The following is a 7,269-nucleotide window of genomic DNA, read 5'->3' as shown; positions in this document are numbered from 1 at the left end:
AGGCAGGGCGCAACCTCTGTAGCTGTGCAAGTTTCTTTTCACAGAAGACGCATCGGGGAGAGGCTGGGGGGAAGCGGGGGAGGTTGGATGGGTGGGGGCAGGAGGAGTGCCCGCGTCTGAGCGGATGAGGGCAGCTGGGAACCAAACGGAAATGAGGCCGGAGCTCGGAGGAAGCAGCAGCTGCTGCAGCTGCTGAGCTGGGCGTCTGAGCCCACACTCTTTCTGGCACAAGAGGTGGGAAAGCAGGCAGCCAAACGAAGCCCCGCTTCAGGGCCACATTCAAAAAAGGCCACTGTTGGGACGTGGTGCATAAAGCGCTGGAGAGCCTCTGTTTTGTGAACAAAAGGAGCATTTAGATGAGTAGATTCGGGTGTGTCCTCCGCAGTTTGAAATGTGAGATGATCTCTTTGCCGGACCATTTGAGTGTTCCCATTGGCTTTTACCCCATGATTCTCCTAAAGAGACTTGGAGTGTGATGTGTGTGTGTGCGTGTCTGTGTGTCCCCGTGAGTGGACGCCGTTAACCCATAGGGCTATGCAACGAAAGACACACGTTTTATATTAGAAATAAAACACACAAGACCGCCACCTGTTCTAGGGTTTGAGCATGATTGTGACCAAACCATTTTATAGAATTTCCTTACTCGAAGGCACAACACTCTGAAACTTTAAAATAACAGAGTATTTTACTCAAGTAAGATATAACTAAAATCGGAATCTCGGGCTGTGCATGTCATCCCTGGCTCCTGCTGCAGAGCAGAAGCTTGTGTATTTTGGTAGATGTTTTGTCTCTGGTCCCCCCGCCCACATTATTTTGAGTGTATTCATTCTGTGCAGAACCACAGCTGCTTCCCCAGGCCATGTTGGGCAGAGAATCCACTTTTCCGGACCCACCCAGCCATGCTGGCTTGTCTGGATTCTTCTAGACACTGGAATTGGTGAAACTTACAGAGAGCGGGGGATATACTGTCTTGTTTTCCCGACTCTGCGTTTTGTTTCTGTACTGTCTCTTCTCAGCTGTCACGTTTCCCCCCAAATCTCATAGTGAGTTGCCAAATTTGAAGAGCATCAACCAGTTGTCTGCATCTGGAACCAGTCAAGCAGTGGCTGTAGTTTGAATAAGTTCTGTGTGCATGTAAAATATATACATATATACATATATTCAAGTATGTGCATGACATGTATATCTTCGTACTTTTTGATAAAATGTATTCATTTGTTAATTTTTAATTATATTTGATATAAATCAAGGGTTTGTTGCAAAACTTTATATTTAAGAACAGTGTTTAAAAAAAACAAAAACAAAAAGAGAAGTCCCAACCATGCAACACAACTGGGACTTGCTTTAAAAAAAATTCTGTGATTGACTAGTTTGCTGCCTGAGTAATATTTATCAGCCAAACTTTGGATTCTGCTATTGTTTCTACAATGACATTTTGTATGAAGCAAAGTCCTTGGATTAAAATAAAACTTAGCAAAAAACAAAACACCACCATGCTGCTGGGTGATATATGCAAGGGGTGCGGAGCCAGGCGGATGAGCCATCTCCGTGGGTACAGGGCTCGGGGGCGGAGGGCACAGGGCTCAGAAGAAGGTGAGAACCTCTTCAACTTGCTCTGGGGCTGATAGGATGCAAGGGTGGATTAGGCCCAGCGTCATGGTGAGGATCAGGGTAGGCTTGTGGCTGGAGGAGCCAGGATAAGGACTCATGGGGGATGTGGTTGTTTTAGGGTTAGGAATACAGTTTGGGAGTTGAGCAGGCATTGGCTGAGGTTTGGGGTGGCTGTGTTGGGTGGGTTAACGGTTAGAGGTTAGAGTTAGGTTTGGGGTTGAGGCTGGGATGTAAGTTAGAGTTGGGGTTAGGAATTAGAGGTTAGGGTTAGGTTACAGGCAAAGGGTTTGTCTATATAACCACTAACAGTGTAGGGTTATGTGGGTATAAGAACTAAGGTTTTGTTCAGTTTACTGTATATTAGAGTTCATTTAGAAAAGGCGTAATTGAACAGGCTTAGGTTTCAGCCAAAAATGAAAATTATGGTTCTGATTACACAGGGAAAAGGGATTGGAGTAGGGTTCAAATTTTCAATCTGTTCTAATATGGACCTATATTCGGATTAGGGTTAAGGGTGGTGTAGGATCATGGTCAGGCTCAGAGGTTAGGGTTAGGAGTAGAGTAAGGTTCAGAGTTAGAGGGTCAGGAGTAAGGATAGAAATTCAGGCTCAGGGCTCAGGGTTAGAATGTAGGGTCAGGGTCAGGGTTAGAGGCTCAGGGGCAGAATTAGAGGGTACATTAAGAGGATGAAGGGCTTCCCTGGTGGCGCAGTGGATAGGACTCCGTGCTTCCAGTGCAGGGGGCCTGGGTCAAATCCCTGGTCAGGGCCCTAGATCCCACATTCATGCCACAACTAAGAGTTTGCATGCCACAACTAGGGAGACCGCATGCCACAACTAAGGAGTTGGCAAGCTGTAACTAAGGAGCCCACGAGCCACGACTAAGGAGCCTGCCTGCTGCAACTAAAGACCAGGTGCAACAAAAAAACAACAAAAAAAGAGGATGAGGTTTGGAGGGATTAGAGTTAAAGGATGCAGGCTAGAGGGTCAGGGTTAGAGGGTTAGGTTAGATTGTCTGAGTCAGGGTCAGGGTAAGGGTTAGGAGTTTACAGGGCAAGGTCGAGTATATAGGGGCTAGGGGTTAGGAGTATTAGGGTTTAGGTTTAGAGATTAGGAGGTTAGGGTTAGGGAGTTAACAGTAGAGATTTGGGCATCAGGGTTAGTGGGTTAGTGTTAAGCATAACTGGCCCACGACCCCCCTAACCCCACACCTCTGAGTCCTCTAGGATGGACAGGACTTGCCCTGGGTCACTCATGAGTGTGGGGTTCACCTGGACCGCTGGTTATCTACCCCCCGTCCTGGAACCTGATAGCAGAAGAATGAAATGTCTGCTCCGGTCACTGACTGTTTCAAATCCAACTCAATCTCAGTCAACAGTTGTTAGGGCCTCAGAAGTCCACAGGGTTTCCTCCTACCATCTGAACTGGAAAGAGTAGTGCTGGCCCCACTTGGCCTGGGCAGCCCCGGTCCAGCACAGGCCTGGCTGAGGTCACTCCATGGTCATGTTATGAATTTATACAGAACTTGGTGCAGCGACCTACCAGCCCCCAGATGCCGCCTCCTGAGGGCTGGTGGGGCCCTCCTGGGACTGCAGGCATCCTTTGTCCCATCTGAGTGGGCATCAACAGACATCAAGTCTCAGGACAGCCCTTGACCTCTGACCACACAGGCAGGCATCTGTGGTCCTCCAGCTCAGGCCAGTCTGGTCCCCATCAAGCCTCTGTGGCCAATTACTGAGCTGACCATGCTGCTGGGCAATTGAATCTGCCGCTTTCCCCAAGCCAGCATCTGTTCTCATGCCAAAGTCCAGAACCTCAGCTTTCCTCTGGGCACTTCTTACCTGTTTCCAGTCCAAACAGTTCCAGAGGGCTGATGCTACGTTCCACCCACCTTGAAGATGGGCGTATGATCCACATCTAGCCAATCCCATGGTACACCTTATGGGTGCTCTGATGGTTCAAGGGCGATGCTATGACCCAAAACCAGGCCAATGACGTTTATTTTATTTTATTTTATTTTTTGGCCATGCTGTGCAAGCGGGATTTTAGTTCCCCGACCAAGGATCGAACCTGTGCCCCCTACATTGGGAGCGCAGAGTCTTAACCACTGGACCACCAGGGAAGTCCCATCCCCTCATTTTCAAAACTGCTATGGATTTAAAGCACACAAGATGATTGTGATATGAGTGGCCTTTTCAGTATGACTTCTTTGACTTAGAATGTTTTCAATGTTTATCCATGTTGTAACATGTATTATCAGTGCTTCATTCATTTTTTTTTATTGTGGTTAAAAATACATAACATGGGGATGGGGGGCAAGTGGAGGGAATGGCCCACATGCACATCATTCACGGACCCTCTGGACTGGAGGGACTCGTGAGAGCCGGAGCCCAGAAATCCGGGGATGGATAAGACACAGCGTCCCCTCCAATTCCCGTAAGCACCCCTTGCTCCATCCTGCGCCCAAATACCTCAGCTAGGCGCTCTCCCCACTCTTTACACTCCAAACTCAGCCAGGACAGACCTCTGCAGCCGCCGCTCCCCACCCTGAAGGTGAAGCTCAGAGGTCTTGTCCCCCTTTCCTCGGAGGGACTCTTTTTGGTGACCACAAAAGGATTCGCTCGCTCAGGACAAAGCTGGTAGAGGACAGCGGGATGGCTGCGCCGGGCGTGCCGCGCTTCCTCCTGACCTTCGACTTTGACGAGACTATCGTGGACGAAAACAGCGACGAGTCTGTCGTGCGCGGGCCGCGGCGGGCCAGCGGCTGCCTGAGAGCCTGCGTGCCACCTAGCGCGAGGGCTTCTACAACGAGTACATGCAGCGCGTCTTCCAGTACCTGGGCGAGTAGGGCGTGCGGCCGCGGGACCTGCGCGCCATCTACGAGGCCATCCCCCTGTCGCCCGGCATGGGCGAGCTGCTGCAGTTTGTGGCCAAGCAGGGCGCCTGCTTTGAGGCTATTCTCATCTCAGACGCCAACACCTTTGGCGTGGAGAGTGCGCTGCGCGCCGCCGGCCACCACGGCCTGTTCCGGCGCATCTTCAGCAACCCGTCGGGACGCGACCCTTGGGGGCTGCTGGCGCTGCGGCCCTTCCACGCGCACAGCTGCGCTCGCTACCCCGCCAACATGTGCAAGCACAAGGTGCTCAGCGACTACCTGCGCGAGCGGGCCCACGACGGCGTGCACTTCGAGCGCCTTTTCTACGTGAGCGGCGGCGCCAACGACTTCTGCCCCATGGGGCTGCTGGCAGGCGGCGACGTGGCCTTCCTGCGCCACCGCTACGCATGCACCGCCTTACGCAGGAGGCGCAGAAGGCCGAGTCCAGCTCCTTCCGCGCCAGGGTGGTGCCCTGGGAAACCTCCACCGAAGTGTGCCTACACCTGCAACAGGTGCTGAGGACGTGGCCTGCAGAGGGCACCCGGGCGGGGCGGGGGGGCGGTGGGGGTCGGGAAAGAGAAAGCTAGTTTTATTACTCCCTCTCCCTTTCGTTTTGGTATATCCCTCCGGGATTTCCTGGAATCCCAGGGTGGTCCATTTGGGGACTGGAGGAGGGAGCTGGGAGCTGTCCCCATCTGTGCAGTTAACCCAGCTCGGCTGCCTCCCCCAGTTCCACTGCAAGCGAATTCCGGAGTCTGGCCGCACCAGGGTGGCGCGCATATCTGAGCAGGCAGCAGTGTTTCCAAAAACCTTGTCCTCCCAGCTGGGAGGACGGGGTTCCCTGTCAGGGTAGAGAAGGAACATGTCCCGCCGCGTCGCGGGTAACTGTTGCCTTGGGATGCATGGCCTCCCTCCTCCAGTCTTCTGTCCAGGGGACCCAGGCCCCGAAATGTTCCCCCCACCCCGACCTCCCCTGCACCGGACTCCCTGCGGAGAGAGGTGGCGCTCCCTGCCGACGGTCCCAGGCCTAGATCTCGCTTTACCTACTGTGACCCTACACTACACTCCTTGCCTCCCTCCCCGCCCCCACTCTGTCGCATCCCCACAGGAAAAAAAGCTGGAGGGAACGGTCCCCTCCTGCTGGTGGAAAGAGGTAGCACACTGTCCCGGGGCTCGGGTCTGGCCAGCCAGGGACCTCACAGAGCCCGACGGTGTCTCCTCGCACCCCAGCCTCGTCTATGCAGCAAGAAACCAGGGACTTAACCAAAGTCGCCCCACTGACGGGGCCCTCTGAGTCCCCCTCCTCCCGTGTGGAACAGAAAGCCATGATGCTCTAAAGCAGAGCCAGTGGAAACCCAAGGCCCACCTCCCTCTTTTGGTGTTTCAGAGCTGTAAAGGAGGTGAAGGGGCAGAGGTGAGCGAGATCTCTCACGCTGCAGTCTGAGGGACGAGGGCGAGGTGATCTCTGCTCTCAGAGAGCCCCACTTAAGTGAGGGAGCTGGTCCCCACTCTTGGAGGAGTGCCCAGCTTGGGGAACCAAGCCTGAATACACAACAAAGCAGGCAGCAGGCAGAAGAGCAGGGTGCAGCCCACCTCCGCAGAGGGGCACAGGGGTCTAGTGTGGAGGCCCCGTGAGCACCGAGGACATGGGAGAGCGGAGGGGCACAGGGGTCTAGTGTGGAGGCTCCGTGAGCACCGAGGACATGGGAGAGCGGAGGGGCACAGGGGTCTAATGTGGAGGCTCCGTGAGCACCGAGGACATGGGAGAGCGGAGGGGCACAGGGGTCTAGTGTGGAGGCTCCGTGAGCACCGAGGACATGGGAGAGAGGAGGGCCACAGGGGTCTAGTGTGGAGGCTCCGTGAGCACCGAGGACATGGGAGAGCGGAGGGGCACAGGGGTCTAGTGTGGAGGCTCCGTGAGCACCGAGGACATGGGAGAGCGGAGGGGCACAGGGGTCTAGTGTGGAGGCTCCGTGAGCACCGAGGACATGGGAGAGCGGAGGGGCACAGGGGTCTAGTGTGGAGGCTCCGTGAGCACCGAGGACATGGGAGAGCGGAGGGGCACAGGGGTCTAGTGTGGAGGCTCCGTGAGCACCGAGGACATGGGAGAGCGGAGGGGCACAGGGGTCTAGTGTGGAGGGCACCGTGAGCACCGAGGAGATGGGAGAGTGGAGGGGCACAGGGGTCTAGTGTGGAGGCTCCGTGAGCACCGAGGACATGGGAGATTCTGCTGCTTAGGGCAGGCAGAGGAGGCTCAATTAGCGGGAGCCGTGCCAGTGGGCTGCCTTTCAGTCCCTCGGCCGCTAGCCCTGCAGGACAACCATCAGGAGGTCGTCAGGATTGTATTCAAAGTCGGCACTTGCAGCTGGAGACCCTGTCTTCATGGCGTAAGGGTCCCCTGTGGATAAGGGCACCAAACTCCCTGGCTTCCAGTTCTTTCCTGTCTCCAGCAGGCCTCTGGGTGCCTCCTCTGTCTTTACCAGGACCCCTTCCCACTGCACTGGGGGGAAGGAACAGACACAGCTCACAGTCCAGGAGGCGTGCAGGACTGGTCCAGTCTTGACTGGAGCAGGCTTTGGAGTGGGACTCAAGAGGCTCACTGAAGGCGGTGCCTGGGTCAGCATCCCAGAGATCCCAGGCGTCAGCAGCTGGCCTGCACATAGTTCCCGGGGAGGAATCCAGACCCCTCTGAGCCGATGCCCTCACACCAGCCATCGGAGTAGCGGCGGGTGATGCAGATAATGGTGCCCTCAGAGAAGGAGAGTTCGTCGTCCTTCTGGCGCG

The 7,269-nt window shown here is 54.9% G+C and overlaps 1 pseudogene; it reads left to right on the top strand.

Annotated features, from left to right (window-relative positions):
- Positions 1–4,264: 4,264 nt before the first annotated feature.
- LOC132597462 (phosphoethanolamine/phosphocholine phosphatase-like) lies at positions 4,265–5,072 on the top strand (annotated as a pseudogene).
- Positions 5,073–7,269: the final 2,197 nt, after the last annotated feature.

The sequence above is a fragment of the Globicephala melas genome, chromosome 6 (genome assembly GCF_963455315.2).
Source record: "Globicephala melas chromosome 6, mGloMel1.2, whole genome shotgun sequence".
Taxonomy (NCBI): Eukaryota; Metazoa; Chordata; class Mammalia; order Artiodactyla; family Delphinidae; genus Globicephala; species Globicephala melas.
The sequence above is the reverse complement of the archived record's forward strand: the minus strand, read 5'-3'. Positions and strand labels throughout refer to the sequence as shown.